The sequence below is a fragment of the Aedes aegypti genome, chromosome 2 (assembly GCF_002204515.2).
Source record: "Aedes aegypti strain LVP_AGWG chromosome 2, AaegL5.0 Primary Assembly, whole genome shotgun sequence".
Taxonomy (NCBI): domain Eukaryota; kingdom Metazoa; phylum Arthropoda; class Insecta; order Diptera; family Culicidae; genus Aedes; species Aedes aegypti.
Window position 1 is genome coordinate 5,559,527 of NC_035108.1, and position 17,853 is coordinate 5,577,379.

The 17,853-nt window shown below is 41.0% G+C and overlaps 1 non-coding gene across 1 annotated transcript; it reads right to left on the reverse strand.

Moving 5' to 3' along the window:
- Window positions 1-206: 206 nt before the first annotated feature.
- On the reverse strand, window positions 207-279 carry Trnav-aac. Its single transcript has one exon. It is a non-coding gene; the product is annotated as a tRNA-Val (tRNA).
- Between the last annotated feature and the right edge of the window lie 17,574 nt (window positions 280-17,853).

A 17,853-nucleotide genomic window follows, 5' to 3' on the forward strand; every position in this document is an offset into this window, starting at 1 on the left:
TTAAAATTAGAGATTCGGCATTCTAAATTAAGTGTGAATGATACTCTGCGTTTAATTGTAATAATCGTCATCTTAATTACCCTGTGTTGGAAATCTTTGAGAATGACAAGAAAACTGACAGTATAAAACGGGCTCACCAATTTGTAATGATCTGCTGATAGCAGTTCAGTTCTATACAATTCAAGCATGGATCCAAAAAAAGTATTTGTTTCCGCCCGGGATCGAACCGGGGGCCTTCCGCGTGTTAGGCGGATGTGATAACCACTACACCACGGAAACACATGTTTAACCAGTAGATTTGTTCAAATCTCAATATTATACCATAAATTCACTCTTATTGGTACACTCGAGTCGCGAGCCGCTGCTAGATAGCTACGTCAACAGCAATCAGTGCCACAGCATATCGCAGTGTAAATACGAGGCCAACCTTCCTTTTCATCGCTTCCACCTTTCTGACTTGACTGTCGCGCCATCGCCGTTCGACTGCCTCGCTCGTTGATGGCCGTGATTGATGACATTTCTGTGCCCGTTTTACGCTGCGTGAGGTCTTCTGAAACGACGCGTCCAAGAGCCATTCCCAGTGGCCTGATGGCGTTACACACGTTTCTTCGGTCTTATCAGGTGCTTAAACGAGCGCTTCAACATTTCCCCTAATCAGGTAAAAATGACGCGTAAAAATCGCTTAATTATCTAATTGATTAGATGTGGCTATTTTGCTTATCTGACAGGGGAAAGCTGCGAATATTGAGACAAAAATAACTTTTTTTAAATTTTACTTCCTTTATGAGTATATTTCTATAATGACGTTCATTTCTTACATCTAGGTGTTTTGAGATGGACAACACAATAATCCTAATATCGTAAAACTAAATTAAACTATTATTACTGTTTTGTTAACAACATATTACATTTCATTTAAGGTTACAGCTCACATTTTTACAGATGAGTTGAATTTAATTTCTCATAATTGACAAAAAATTGCTTTTGAAATAAATCTCAATTTGAACATATAAAGCACTTATCGTGAAAATAAAAGACTGCAACAATTTTTGTCTAAAATTATAAATAATTTTAATCAACATTTGTTCAACTGTTTCAACATTGGATACTTTATGTAACTCATTAGTTCTATACCAAGGAGGGAGCTTCAGAATTATTTTCAAAACATCATTTTGAATCCTCTGCAGAGCTTTCTTTCTGGTATTACAACAGCTAGTCCATATTGATGCAGCAAACAACATGGCTGGCCAGAAAATTTGTTTGAAGATTAAAAGCTTGTTCTTAAGACAATGTTTCGGGTTTCTGTTAATAAGTGGATACAGACATTTTACATATTTGTTACATTTGGCTTAAATGCCCTCAATGTGATTTTTGAATGTTAATTTTTTATCTAGCATGAGCCCTAGGTACTTAACTTCATCTGATCAATTAATTGGAACCCCTCTCAAAGTGACAACATGTCTCCTAAAAGGTTTCAAATAAAAAGCTTTCGGTTTATGTGGGAACATTATAAGTTGAGTTTTAGAAGCATTAGAAAAACTCTTCCATTTTGGCAAGTATGCAGAAAAAATAACCAAACTTTTTTTTTAGTTTATTTTATACTGCTGTGCGTTGCTCTCATTGTACTGTTAAACAGTTGTCTATTGTCCCCTACACTTTGGTCGCGCATTTCACCGCTCTATATGTGCCTCTATCTGTGATGAGCTGGAGAAATAATCAGGTGCGATAAAAGAGTCGCCTGAACGGAACTGTCCCATTCCGTCGTGAGGTTGACTGAAAAATGTGAATCCAATTAAATAGTGACCACTCTCGTCGCGGAGCGTTCAGAGCACGGTTACATATGTGCGTAGGCAGCAAGCTGGCTGGCAGAGGGCATGATGTCGGTTCTGGGGATGTCAGAAGGGAAGATAATGGTCACGCGCACGATCGTGATGACCATATTAAAAATGTATCGCGGCTGTCCGTTTCTCTGCGCTCGGGTTGATCTGGTTAAAGTTCCGTTAGATGTGGCATTTCCTGCCGGGCGAGTTATTGTCCAAGTTTCTCTAATTTGAGATTGGATAAACCTCAGAGAATTTCAACTTCTGCTGAGCCCGCAGAGGGAGTTGACTCGAGGTGCCAGATTACACAAGGGTGTAACATGAACCGATTTGTACATCGGCGGTGACAACCATCACCGATTGACTGTCCGTTCCTTTTACAGAGTCGACGAGGTGCACAACGTTTACTCTAGTTGATGCTGCATTAAGGTGTCACCATTCATGGCTCGCGTGTGCCGCAACTTGTTGTCTGGCATATACTTTTAAATCGGTGAATTGCACCCTTCACACAAATTGCTAAAATATTCAGTTCATATTTTCTGCCTCAACCTATACTTAAACACGTGTGGACAGGAGAAGGACATTGCTTCCCCTGGTCAATAGAAAAAAATCACAACGGTAATTAATCTTGTGTTAATATATTTATACCGGATTCGACGCGAACACCATCTTTGCAGGGTTGTTGTCCGGTAGTCTTGCAACATGCCCTGCCCAGCACACCCTTCCGGCTTTCGCAACCTTCTGGATACTGGGTTCGCCTAGCGAGCTCGTGGTTCGTCTTTCGCCGCCACACGCCCTTCTCCTGCACGCCGCCGAAGATCGTTCTTAGTACTCGGCGTTCGAAAACCCCAAGAGCTTGCAAGTCTTCCTCGAGCATCGTTCACGTCACATGCCTGTAGAGGACTACCGGTCTTATGAGCGTTTTGTACATCGTGCATTTGGTGCGGGGGTGAATCTTTCTTGACCACAGTTTCTTCAGAAGCTCATAGTAGGCACGACTTCCGCTGATGATGCGCCTTCGTATTCCCCGACTAACATTGTTGTCAGCCGTCAACAAGGATCCGAGGTAGACGAACTCATCCACCACCTCGAGGGTATCCCGGTCTATCTTCCTAGGCAAGCCTTGTCGCGCTCAGTTCCGCCAACCAGCATGTACTTTGTTTTCGACGCATTCACCATTAGCCCGACTATTGTTGCTTCGCGTTAAAGGCGGGTGAACAAATCTGCCACCATTTCAAATTTTCTCCCAATAATATCTATGTCATCCGCGAAGCAAACAAATTGTCCGAATCTCGTGAAAATCGTGCCTCGATTGTTAAGTCTGGTTCTCCGCATGGCACCTTCAAGCGCAGACTCGAACAAACTGGAGTGTCCGCCCGAGATCTTCACGCAGTTTTGAACACCGTCCATCGTTGCTCTAATCAATCTTGTGAGCTTCCCGGGAAAGCTGTTCTCGTCCATGATCTTCCATAGCTCTACACGGTCAATACTGTCGTATGCCGCCTTGAAATCGATGAACAAATGGTGCGTAGGGACCTGGTACTCACAGCATTTCTGGAGGATTTGCCGCACGGAAAAGATCTGGTCCGTTGTCGAGCGGTCGTCGATGAAACCTGCTTGATAACTTTCCAGGAACGGGTTTGCTATAGGTGATAGACGACGGAAGAGAATCTGGGATAGCACTTTGTAAGCGGCGTTTAGGATAGTGATTGCACGATAATTTTCACACTCCAGTTTGTTGCCCTTTTTATAGATATGGCATATAACGCCTTGCTTCCACTCCTCCGGTAGCTGTTCCGTTTCCCAGATTCTGACTATCAGCCGATGCAGACAAGCGGTCAACCTGTCCGGGCCCATCTTGATGAGTTAGGCTCCGATACCATCCTTGCCAGCGGCCTTGTTGTTCTTGAGCTGTTGAATGGCATCCTTAGCTTCCCCTATCGTGGGAGCTGATTGGTTTCCACTGTGCTGACGTAGCCATCGCCTTCGCTGTTCTGGCCTTCTGTGCCTGTGTTCTCTGCGCAATTGAGGTGTTCATGTAGTGCTGCTTTCACTTTTCGATCACCTCGCGTCCGTCCATCAAGATGCTCACATCCTTATCCCGGCACGTTTTAGCTCGCGGCACGAAGCTTTTGCGGTAGAGATGGGCAAAACGGCTCATTTTAGTAAACAAATCCGATCCGAATCACTCATTTTAGTGAACCGGATTTTTTGAACGCTTCAGTAGCTCAGCAACTCGGAAAAGAAAAAGCAAACTGTACCGAGTGAACGGAAAAAGAGCGGTTCGTTCCCTGTTGCGCTTCGTGCCTTCCGTATATTTTGCTCTCTCATTCGTCGTACATTCTCCCCCAGAAACTCTCAATATGATCGGCTAATTTTCCCTACTCGAACCAAAAGCAAGAAGCAATCTGTGCATTGCCGTTCAAATCGGCACTTTTCTCTCTATCTTTCATCTGCCTGTATGCAAGTGGGAGATGAAAATTTGTTGTTTGGCTGTGTATACCGAGAGTGTGGTGCATGTGTAGTGTACCGAGGCGCTCAAAGCAAAAAACGCGACAAGCGTTATAAAAAAGCCGACTAACGAACTAAGGAGAACAGGGGAAAATATTCTGTTTGTTCTTTTCTCGTGCCGTTTTTTATCTGATCAAATGAACCGACTCTCGCCAAAAAAAGAGCCACGGATCTCTCGTTCTTGTGAGTGATCCGGATTTTTTGAACGGCTTCGATTCTTTTTGCCCATCTATACTTTGCGGGATGTGTTGAACTTCTGATAGAACTTCCGCGTTTCTTTTGAACGGTACAGCAACTCCATTTCTCTTGGCATTCCACCTCTTCCAGGCGGCGCTTTTTGTCCCGGAATAGGCGGGTTTTCTGTTTCCGCTTCAGTCTGTATCGTTCCACGTTTTGTCACGTACCATGCTGCAGCATTGCAGCCCGCGCTGCATTCTTCTCCTCTAAAACCTTCTGGCACTCCTCATCGAACCAATCATTTCTTGAGCTCCGTTCCACATATCCAATAATGCGTTCGGCAGCGTCGTTTAGGGCTGCTAAAGAAGGGCCCTATCGGGCTCGTTCTCATCCGGCAACGCTGCCTCATGGTGCTGCGCGTACGCATTGGCGACATCCGGTTGTTTCAGTCGCGCTAGATTGTACCGAGGCAGGCGTCGGTACCGTACAGCGTTGATGATCGATAGTTTTGGGCGCAGTCCATCGATCAAAACGTGATGGATTTGCGATTCTGGAATGTTCTTTGAGCGTTCCCTTTATTATAAATTGCTAACTTTCTTTACCAATTAACTTTTTTCGAATATGTATATCAAAACAAGCTCAAAGATACTCTATGTTCTGGGATGTAGAGAAAATTATTATTCCGAAAAGATCTTCCAAAAGACCCGCAACGAGTTTTATTTAGTTATACTCTCTGAAGTCACAACAATTTTTGGAAAATGGAAAATCTCTGAACGAACACCATGCTTATGGAGAACCCAGCAAAAGCTTAAAAAAGGCCGATATTCATTCTAAGTCATTCATTATGCCAATTGGCCAATATGTCAAACGTCTATGATGCCCTACAACTTTATGCCATACGGCCTTATGCCAAACGACTTTATGCCAAACGGGATACAATCCTTTCCCACAAAACGAAATCAAACATTGGATAATTAATAATCAAACAAAAACAGAGCAGTATGTATATCTAAAAACAATTAAATTTTTTACACTTCAAAGAAAATTTCAGTTTATTGATGAAAACTGTGGATGTATTTCAGAATATTGAATACAATCATTAAACATGAGCATAGATGACCGTACAATTCGTAGTTGCTACTCCGTGATTGATCAGAACATTCGAAGATGCACAGAGATTTAATTAATGGAGCTTGGGATCAGCTTAGCATTCTTAATGTGCACAAAACGATAGCTAAAGTTATAAAAGTCAATAACGGCGTCGGCCACGTCCTAACAATCATCGGAGAAGGGCAGGAATATTAGTAAGGAACACTTATTTCTAGAGACCGAGATCACCTCTGCATCTTCATGGCAGAGGTGGAACGGATGGAATTCTTCAATTTATCTTTATTCGAGGTTTGGAGAGTATAGACACCATCAAATATTTTTGAAACTTTCCTGAACTTTTCAAATACTATTTGATTCATCGATGAACACTTAGGCTCTTATTTCAGTTAGCAAAAATGTACAGCCTCATTGAAATGTTTTGAATATTTTTCTCTTTTAGTGCAATAGACATTACTGCATTTCTAATTATTCAAGTGTATTCCATTCTATTCTAAGTGCTTGCACAGCCAATAATGAAAAGCATCCTGGAAATATCGGAACATGTTCCGTTATTTTCTTGTCAGTATTAATATTTGCAGCACATCGATGATATCAGGTATCAGGTATCAGAAGGCCGGCTCCAAAGGCACGTTCCCCACCAGTTGGGAGATTTGTGCCATCGCCATATTTGAGCCTATTTCATCATCTACCCGATGGGAGAGGAAAGGGAAGGGAAAGATGGGAGGAAATAGGAGTGGGGTCCCTTGAAGAGGGAAGATCGCATAAGCGAAATGAGAGCATGTAGCTCCATACCACAATGGGTTCGAACAGCGCCCTAAAAAGGGCACTGCAAAACGCATGAGCGTAAAGAGAGCCTATAGCTCATTACCACAGCGGGTTAAGAATAACAGGATGTCCTGAAGATTCAGGCTTCTGTATTCAGTTTCACTTAATAAGTGTTTACCAAGTAATTGGAATCGCATTTGCGCAAAAACTGGACAGTTACATATCAGGTGATACGAAGTTCCATAATCGGAGTCACAACTATCACACACAAATGAGTCAGCACGCTGAATATTTGCCATGTGATAGTTGAGTCGGCAGTGGCCTGTCAACGCTCTGACCAAGAGACTGCAATTCTGCTTTGACAGATTTGTTAAATACTTCGCCACCCTTGGAGATGGCTCAGTAATGTACAATTTTGTTTGACGACATGACTCCAAACTATTCCAATATTGCTTGTGCTGAGTTGCCGCCCAAGAGTTTATCTGAAGCTTCACCCAGCACTTCGAAATTGGAATAGCCGGCTCAGGGCCAATGAAGTCATGCGATGCTCCATCGCGAGCTAGCTCATCAGCCAATTCATTTCCAGCGATGGAAGAATGGCCAGGTACCCATACAAGGTTTACAGAGTTGACTGAATTCAGTTCCTCAATTTGAGTTCGACATGCGATAACAAGCTTCGACCTTGAGTTGGCCGAAGCGAGAGCTTTTATAGCAGCCTGACTATCTGAACAGAAGTATATGACTTTACCCATTACGCGCTGTTGAAGTGCTGATTGCACTCCACACATAAGAGCAAATATTTCCGCCTGAAAAACGGTGCAGTTTCTACCAAGTGAGTAAAACTGATTCAGCCTTAGCTCACGAGAATATACTCCTGCACCAGCTCTACCTTCAAGAAGGGAGCCATCAGTGTAACATACTACATTGTTTGATATACTTCTTTCCAAATAGCCAGACTTCCACTCTTCCCGTGAAGGGAATTGTGTGGTAAATGTCCTGTAAGGAAAGTGACAAGCAATTGTGAGATCACTTGGAGCAAGGACAATTTTGTCCCAATTCACCAAAAGTGGAAACAACGAAGTGTGTGTAGATCTACGATTCACTGGATTTTTCTCCAGTAGATCCAGTACCCATAAACGGTAAGAGCAAGAAAGTGCTTCTTGTTTAAGATGTATGTGTAGTGGCGCAACGTCGAAAAGGGCCTCGAGCGCTGCTGTGGGAGTTGTAGAGAACGCACCAGACATCGCCATCAAGCACATCCTTTGGAGATGGCCCAATTTTGATTGGATTGTTCTCACTTCGCCCTTTTGCCACCACACAAGACATCCATATGCCAATATTGGTCGAACAACTGTTGTGTAAATCCATTTGATACATTTGGGTTTGAGGCCCCAAGTTTTACCAAAGGTTCGCCGGCATTGACCGAAGGCCATACAAGCTTTCTTGACTCTGAAATCAATGTGAGCTGTCCATAAAAGTTTGGAATCTAGAATGACTCCGACATACTTTACTTGATCAGTCACATTAATCTCAGTGCCAAAAAGACGTAAAGGTCGAATTCCATCGCGGTTTCGTCTTTCCGTAAAAAGAACAATAGATGTTTTATTCGGGTTAACCGAAAGGCCATATTGGCGACACCAACTCTCGACTACCTGAAGAGCACTTTGCATCAGGTCGAATAGGGTGCTTATGCACATACCAACTATCAGAGCTAGATAGTCGTCGGCAAATCCATAAGTTGGAAAACCGCAATTATTGAGTTGCCTCAATAGCGTATCTGCTACGAGATTCCACAAAAGTGGTGATAAGACTCCCCCTTGGGGGCATCCGCAAACACTCAATTTTTGAATCGCTGCTTGACGCAATGTCGAGAAGAGATGTCGGTTTTTGAGCATTTGATGAATCCAATTGGTATTCATTGTAGGTAGCCCATGGTTTCGTGCTGCTTCCAATATGGCATCGAAAGACACGTTATCAAAGGCACCCTCAATATCCAAGAAAACACCCAAGCAGGATTGCTTCTGAGCGAATGCTTTCTCGATATCGTATACAACTTTGTGTAAAACAGTCACTGTGGACTTTCCAGATTGGTAAGCATGTTGATTCACATGAAGAGGCATGTTTGCCAAATAAACATCACGGATGTGATGATCGATAATGCGTTCCAGACATTTCAGAAGAAAAGAGGTCAGACTGATTGGTCTAAAACTCTTCGCTTCCTCATACGACGCACGTCCTCCTTTCGGGATAAACTTTACAGTAATATCACGCCAGGATTTGGGAATATACCCGGTAGCAAAACTGCTTACAAGTAGCTTTTTCAAAACATGTTTGATAAACTCAAACCCCTTTTGGAGCAGAACAGGATAAATCCCATCCGCTCCTGGAGATTTGAAAGGAGCAAAACTATTAAGTGCCCATTGAATCGATTCAGTAGTTACGATACTGCGAGCCGAGGCCAGAGACTCGTAACTACATGAAAAGACATTTGGTTCATCCGTAGATGCTATGTCCACACATCCGGGGAAGTGTGTATTGAATAAACATTCTAAAACTTCTTCATCGGAAGAAGTAAAGTCACCATTAGGTAAGCGAATTTCGTTCACTTGGAAATCCTTAGATTTAGCAAGAATTTTGTTCAACCGACTGACTTCACTCAAACTGGAAACATTTGTACAAAGGTTTTTCCAGCCGGATCGTTCAGCAGAACGAAGAGCCTTCTTGTAAGCCTTGCGAGCTGACTTGAACGACTCTGATCCAGCTGAACGGCGTCTGTTCCAACTCCTTCTACATTGTTTCCTGAGTCTAGTCAGATCGGAATTCCACCATGGGGTCCCTCTTGTAGTCTTTACAGACCGCAGAGGACATGCTTCTTCAAAAGCTTCCATAATGTAGGATGTTGTAGTATCAACGGCATCATCCAGATCACTTGGATTTTCAATGGACGGAGAATATCCATGAAATTTGGTCGCAACCAATTCAATGTAGAGTTCCCAGTTTGTTGACCAGGGATTCCTAAAACGCAAAGTCTGCGCAGTTACATTTGAATGTTCAAAGAAGATGTAGCGATGATCAGATAATGATTCCTCATCTGATACATGCCAATTCGTCAAATCGTGACTGATTCTATTCGAGCAGAGCGTTATGTCTAACACTTCTTCTCTATTAGAAACCATGAAGGTTGGGCGATTGCCTATGTTAAGTAATCCAAGGTCTGTACTACTTAAGTATTCCATCAGACTGGAGCCTCTCAAATTGATATCCGAGCTGCCCCAGATGATGTGATGAGCATTGGCATCACTGCCCACAATCAGCGGAAGGCCTTTTGTTACGCAGTGTACGACAACTCGTTTGAAGTCATCCGTTGGGGATGGTTCATCATGTGGTAAATATACCGAACAATAGACGTATTTCCTGTTGAGGTCACCAACAGAAACATCGATTGTGACAGCACATACATCTCTGGTAGTTAACTCAGAAATGAGTGTAGCAACGATTGCTTTATTAACGAGCACGCATGCGCGGGGCATGGAGCGCGAGTTTGCCATTTCAAGCTTGCTAAAAGTAGCAAAAACTGGGTCCACAAGGTTACCTAGATAGAAGTTCCCTCTACGAAAGTAGGGTTCTTGAACTAGCGCCACTTGGGCTGCACCATTTTGCATGAGTCTGCAAAGATTGATCGTTGCTGTTCTTTTATGCTGAAGATTGATCTGAGCTAACCTAACCGTAGCCACTACCCAAACTAGGCAGGATTAAGCTTTTTGCAATCTCAGCACGAAAAAGACCAGCAACGAAAAAACCAGATCGGTATCTATTTAAAGTCGCCAAAGGCGAAAGAGCACAGAATACACTGTGTAAAACGCATAATGCGAATCCATATAGGTGATAATTTAAATTAAATGTCAACATATTCATAATCCCACCCTTATTAAGCCTCAAGATAGAGACTGAAGAAGGGCAGCCGATTATCTCGGAGAAACACAAGGTCACCTGCACCATTGCTCCGGGTAGCACAGGAAGGACTCAATACTGTGGAGGGCGCCCTCCCAAGTAGCACGCGAAACATCTTCCCAAGAGATGCTTTTCAAAAATGGTTTCAATCGCGTATCATTAAAAGCATCTGTAACTTACCTGGTTCTAGTTCGGTTGCATATCAATATCAAGGCTCATAAAGTTTCATTGTCATTCCAATCAACATGCATTTCACTCCTTGTTTGACGTTCAATGTCTTTGAAACGACAAGATTTGCTGCAAATGTCCTTTGCAAAGAGCAATGAAGTCAAGTTTATCAAGATGTTTTCAGCAACTTTTCAAACAAACACTTGAAACTTCTCCCAAAATGCCATTTTTAATGTTATATTTCAAACTACTTTCATTTAAAGCATCCGCAACTTGCATTCAATTTTCGTTCCCATACCCACAACTCACGAAGATTCATCCCAGTTGCGAGATAGATGCACACAACTACGTGTATGACAGCTAGAAGTTTGTTTGTTTCCATCCAGTTGCAATATGGTTAAGTTGCACCTTACGTATCATCTAACATCGAAAACATGTTCTGGCAACAGTTTGTTTGTTCGAAAGATGTTTCTCATTTGTTGCGCGGACGTTTTTGCGAAAAGTTTAGATTATTTCAGGCGTGGTCTAATTTTGCAGGTAATGTACTTGTATTCCGAAGGGTGCAGTAGAGTTATAAGCAACAAGCTTTGATTAATGGGCCATGTGGTCGCTTTTATAGTGCATTAGCGAAGCAATTGTTCGAAGAGCTGGTGGAGTAGTGAGTAGAGGAGAGGATTGGTGATCTTGAGGTCGGAAGTTCGATTCTCGTTTGTCGTTTTGTTTTCATTTTTTTTCCTTCTAAGTATTTTGCAACAAATAAGCAAATTCGATATAACTTATATATGTTGCAAACAGACTCCGCCTCTTGCGCTTTTTGCGTTGCTATTCAGTGCAATAGTAAGTCATATTTTCAACAATTGACAACTCTGATTAGTTTCAAGAGATTATTTTGTTCCTGAGTTGAAACAAACTGCGTTGCTTGGGCTGGTACCCCACAGGCTCCGTTTGCGGTTAGGTTTTATTTAGACCCCCCTAACCATTCATTCTTAGGCACGGTACGCATCACACCATAAATTAGGGGTCATCTGTGAGGTGGACTTTTACCACCGGAACAGGCAATCCGTAGTGTTAATTCTTAGCCAGTTGAAACAACCGCTACCGACACTACGCGGCTATCTAGGCTGCTCGGGAAAAGGAGGTTAATATTGATGATTAACTCCTGACGTGCCCAAGCAGCCAAGTTCTAATTATTCAAGTGTATTCCATTCTATTCTAAGTGCTTGCACAGCCAATAATGAAAAGCATCCTGGAAATATCGGAACATGTTCCGTTATTTTCTTGTCAGTATTAATATTTGCAGCACATCGATGATATGATACAGATATTAAAATGGCCAGGCACACCTTGCAGACTTGAGTTTAAAGATAATTCTAAAATTCACGGCAATGACTAATCTGTCACGAACGAAAAACATGATAGACGAAAATTTTAAAATTTATGAAAGAAGAAACGGGGACAACCGTGCCAACCGTTCAATTTCAGGGATATTGATAAAATGGTTGAGAGTGGCTTTACTAAGAAGGTTAATGCACACTCCGTTTGTGTTCTGTCTCCACTTTTGGGGATGGAACACGGGTATTTCTTCCTCATGTCCTGGCTGTAAGGCCTAGGCTTAAGAGCCATTGCTCGCTCTCTGAAACGAGAAGAAAACTCACTTTGATCTCAGACCTGGGACAGGTTTTCAGTTCATATCGGTCATATTTTTATGGACGGGTTAATCTCAAAAAAAAAGAACATATGTGGGCTCGTGGGATCAAAAGGAAAAACCTCAAATAATCAGGAACGAACTCACCAAATTAAGTTATTGTGATAAGTGTCCAAAACAACTCTTCTAACAGCTGAAATGCAAGTTGACTGTCTTCGAGGCTAGTTCATTTTTTCGCCGGCATCAGAATCCGTGATTCAAACTTCCACATTGCCATCCCAGAATACTCGCTTTTCACTCATACAATTACACAATCAAACTAGAAAGATTCGCATTGTTGTGCTAGTCATAGTTATAAAAACACAACACAGTGTTTCCATTAACATTTTATATTTATTTTTATTATTTCGTTTTATTGGCGAAGAGATCTTTTCAGGAAGACATGGCCCATAAATTGGGAAACTACGACATAAGGTATTTTTGGGAATGCCTCTAAGACTTCTTCTAGAAGCTCATCCATTAATTCCATCGTGAATTTCTATCAAGACTACCTCGTTGTTTGTTGAAATCATCCAGGTAATTCTCACGTGATCGCTCGAAATACTACTTAAGAAATTGATCTAAATATTTCTCTTAGAATTCTGCCATGAAGAGATAAATAAGCATTTATTTTTCTTTAAAAATCCATAATCTTATTTTTTTTTTTTCATAAAATTCTATTGCAACCTTAAAATTTGAGTTCCGACTTTTTTTTTCTAAAGATTCCTCCAGAATTTCGCCATTTTTTTCTGAAATTTGAATTGTTAAGCTACAACAAATTCAAGCAAACACTGAGCACGCTGAACGATGATCGTGACACTCTCTGGAGAATCACCAGAGCTCTGCGTAAATCCACCAAATACAGCCCACCACTGCGCCAAGGGGACATCATCATCGCCTCGTCGGTAGAGAAAGCGCAGCTACTGGCCATGAGCTTTACACAAGCACACTCCAACCAAATGGCGGACGATCCTGAAACCGTCGTAGCGGTCAACGAGTCAATCAACCGCATCGACCAGACCCAATTGATTGGTACCCATGGCTGATCCACCCAAAGGAAGTAGCCCAGACAATTCGAAAACTGAAATCCAAAAAATCTCCGGGTCATGACAACATCCGGAAATGCGTTATCAAGAAGCTACCTTGAAAGGCCATTGTTTTTCTTGCCAAAATATTTTCTGCTTGCCTTCGAATCGGTTATTTTCCATCCAGTTGGAAACATGCCGTTGTGATTGATATCCCGAAGCCAAACAAGGATTCTATTATTGCGTCTAACTAAAGACCAATTAGTCTCTTGCCTACCTTCAGCAAACTTCTAGAACGCATAATCCTAAAGCGTATAGAGCAACACCTTGAAAACACTCGGATCATCCCCGATGAACAGTTTGGCTTCAAACGAGGGCATTCTACCAACCACCAGCTCGTCCGTCTGGTAAGGGAGATTCACACCAATTTTGCGCAGGGTAGATCTTCAGGCAAGGTCCTATTAGATGTTGAAAAAGCTTACAATTCCGTATGGCAGAAGGAAATCCTTCATAAAATGCCAAGAGGAAATTTTCCCCATACGTCTTGAAAATCATTCGCTCCTTCCTCCTGAACCACTGCTATCACGTAGCAGTTAACGGGCAAACGTCGAATAGGAACAAAATACCTTTTGGCGTTCCGAAAGGTGCTGTACTAAGCCCCACACTTTACAACATTTTCACTGCTGACCTGGTGATGCTTGAAGATGTTCATTATTATCTCTTCGCTGACGATACGGGTTTTGTCGCATCCGATTCTGACCCCGCCATAGTAATCACCAAGCTACAATCGGCCCAAAACTCCATCGAATCTTATCAGAAGAAATGGAAAATCAAAACCAACGCGGATAAATCACAGGCGATTTTTTTCATCCGCAAACGAAGTCCCCACAAACTTCCGCAAAATCAAATCTCTGTATGGAATTGCGAGATTCCATGGTCAAACGACGCGAGATATCTTGGACTAACTATGGACCGCAAACTAACGTTCGCTACCCACCTTCAGAACACTCTCAGAACATGCAACCAATTAATAAGAATGCTTTACCCCCTGATCAATCGGCGTTCACGGTTGGATACGAACTCAAAGCTCCTAATCTACAAGACAGTGTTCAAGCCGTCAATGACGTACGGATTTCCCGCCCGGTATGACTGCGCTGCTGTTCATAAAAAGAAGCTTCAAGTGAAACAAAATAGGATACTAAAAATGATCCTGAACCTAGACCCACAGTATCCAACAGATGGCGTTCACGAAATTGCAAAAATGTAAAAAATCAACGACTGGTTCCAACGTGTCCTCCCAAAGTTTTGGACGGGATGTGCAACATCAGCAAACCTTTTGCTCGAGCAATTGTGCCTGTACAGGATCTACAGATATATTAGAATAGTAGTATTGTACCTTTCTCATATCTATACCTTTTCTATTTGCTATGATGAAGGTTTTTCCGTTTTTCCTACCTTTTTCTTCCATGAATTCTATTCAACCGTTAAGTACCAGTAATTTTGTAATTAATTGTTTATTTTTTTAGCTGTTGAAAGGATTTCCATAACTCAGCTTAAGATACCTGCACGCCATGTAACGTTAAATTTGAATTAATAAATAAAATGAAATGAAAATGAAAATGAAAAAAAAATGAAAAATGAATTGTTAGGCTGTCCATAACATCATAACTGCCCCATATGTAAAAAAGTGGTCCTTCACAAAATGTCACTAAAATTTTAAAGCTTGTCATCTAAGCAAGTGTTCAAAATTTTCAAGTAGTTTTTTGTATGCCCTATTTCTATTCTTAGTTCCATTAAAAGGTACCACATTGATTGTTTATTCTGGTTTTATTAATAAGTGAAAAAGTTGAACATAATGCATGGTTTGAATTGTAACAGGGGTTAAAATTTTATAATGAGACTGATATATCATTACTTTTCAAAATAAAGCTACACTTATCGCAAAATTTTAGCACATTATTTGAATTATTAAATTCTTATACTTTACAACCAATTTCTCCAAGAATTCCTTCTTAAATTATAAGAAAAATAAAAGCAGAGAGAAATTATATTTTCTTCAAAAAGTATGTTTTTATCCAGAACGTTTGCAGACCAAATTGTTTTTTTTTTCTGAGAATTTCCTCTATACATTTTTACAAGCATTACTTCTCAAATTATTCATGTACTTTTTCAAGTATTGCATGAAAAAATCAAACAGCGTTTACTGTAGAAATTTATACAGAATTTTTTTTTTTTTTTTTAATTTCACTGGAGTTGCTTCCCGAACTTCAAAAAGGAATATTCCCTCGAGTTCTTTTAAACATTTTCCTCTTACGACTTTGCATAGAAAAAATGCCCTAAACAAAATTTGCTTGAACAAAAGTAGTTGGAAATTGTCTTAGGTTTTGATTAGAAATCAACGTTTGCTTATCAATAATTACACTGTAGGATCAATAAGTAGGTTGTCCAAGCGGTTTGATATACTTATAATCTCATTTCATCATCTACGTTACAGTAGTTTATATCATATTCGTTCAAATGTGATGGTTCTTTACTTCAAAACTCATCAAAAACTCATACAGAGTTTTCGACAACTTACATTTTTTTTATGATAAATCCAGGAAACAAAACATAAACAGCGCGTCAAGTTTTTCTCTAAGTGCTATATTTTTACTTCTGCTGAGAATCATATCAAACATTATTTAAAACATTTCACACAATAATATACTCAAATACGCACTCTTCTAATGATATTGAACGACTGACGATATAGAGATTTTTCCTTCAGGTGTACTGTCATCTTTCCTTAAGGGTTTACTGCTATTAATTATAAATATCTCTAAGAACATTCAAAATATATGTCAAAAATATTGCTTTTCGGATAATGCAAGTATTTTTAGTCAGAAATCCAGGACAAATCGGTGGTGAAAAGAATCTTAAGTTATTCTAGAAAAAAAAACTAAAAAAAAAAAAACTAGTGGTCCCGGCAAACTTCGTCTGCCATCAAGTAGGCTGTTGAAAAACGCTATGGATCGTCGCATACAAAATGACAGTTCCGTTCACTCTCGTTTTCCCTACTTTTCTGGTGAATATCTAAGGATTTTTATACATACAAACACGTCAGTACCCATGAGGAACAAAACGGAGAAATTATCATTCAAATGTGTTAGCCCGTTCGTAAGCCATTTCGTGACATACAAACAACACTCCATTTTTATTTATATAGATAGATAGATATACATAGAAATTTTGGTGATCCAAGAGATTCTTAGATTCTTGGAGTATGTTTTAGTGTTAACTAAAGAAGAATCTCAGAGAATATGCCCGGGTTGATTTCTGAAAGCAATTTTGAAGAAGTCTTTGGATGCTGTATCAGAAAACTTTTTTGGAGAAATCCTTGAATACTTTTATAGAAGAATCAATAGAGACATTCCACAGAAAAAGATACTGATGGAAATTCTGGCTTTACCTATGACTCCAGTTTATAAACTTTGTTGCAAAATTCAACCCCCGTCAACTAAACGACGATTTTCTTTCCAATCAAATGTACGAAAAAAGGTCTCCAACCTTTGCAACTTTCCAGTCGCAAAAAAGCAAAATCAATTTAAATTTCCCGCCACTAATCCTACCCAATAAATCCCGTCGAAATATGAGATTTTTATCGAGTTTTCTTTCGCCTTCAGCTTTTCTCGCCCGCCGTCTAATATACTCTTTCCGTCCGTCTTTCAAACTTGACCACACTAACCGAGGCCAAGCGCAACTTAACTGAGGGACCCCACACTTGCAAATATTTACTCATCCGCTTCCGCCTTGACTTGGCTGGGGTTGGAAAAACCCAGACATAATTTTATACTTTCCTGGTTCAACAGACTCGTCTTACATACCGGGAGTTCCTTTCGACGACGCGAAGGCTGCCTTTGCAGAGCACTGGATGTCACTTTCAGCGATGATGTCGCCGCGCAAGAGAAGGGATATGCTCTGTGTGGAAATGCTTTTCCACGCTGCCCTCTTGCAAGGAAACTGTACATTGTGTCTGTTTTTCTCCCATTTATTGCTCGGGCGCTGGTCCTGATGATGGTCATAATTTGCCAACTTATTGTTAGTAACTGAAGGTTCGCTGTGCGGCGGATCGGCTATGAAGAAAGCGTCGGTCGATTTTACAGACGATATCGATAGTCTGGACGTCTCGGCGGCGACGGCGAATTTGTCTAGTTGACAACGAAGTTTCGCATTAATCTGTACTGACGACTTAGAATTCTTTCTTTTCAATCTATTTTTTTCAACTCATATGCAAAACAGACTGTTTGCATAATTGATAGGTGGAACATGTTGAACAAACAATTAAATTTACCTAAACTACTGGATAATAAACTGCTGAACCTGTCGCTCGATTGCACTGCCCCTCTGCATCCTACGCTCTGCCAATAGTTTAGTTATCATACGTGTTTGTCCATATGATGATGCCACAATTCAGCTGTAGGCCTTTTCCAGATTAGGTACTACATATTCACTTGGCAAACAATAGTCAAGTCAAGAGTTGCAAGGAATCGTCCTTTCAATCTCTGTCGGGTTGTGTGCTTTGCCTTACCTAAACGCTGCTTCCGCTTTTCGTTGCATTGTTATGTCATCAATAATTCACCTGTCGACGTATACCTATGTTTCC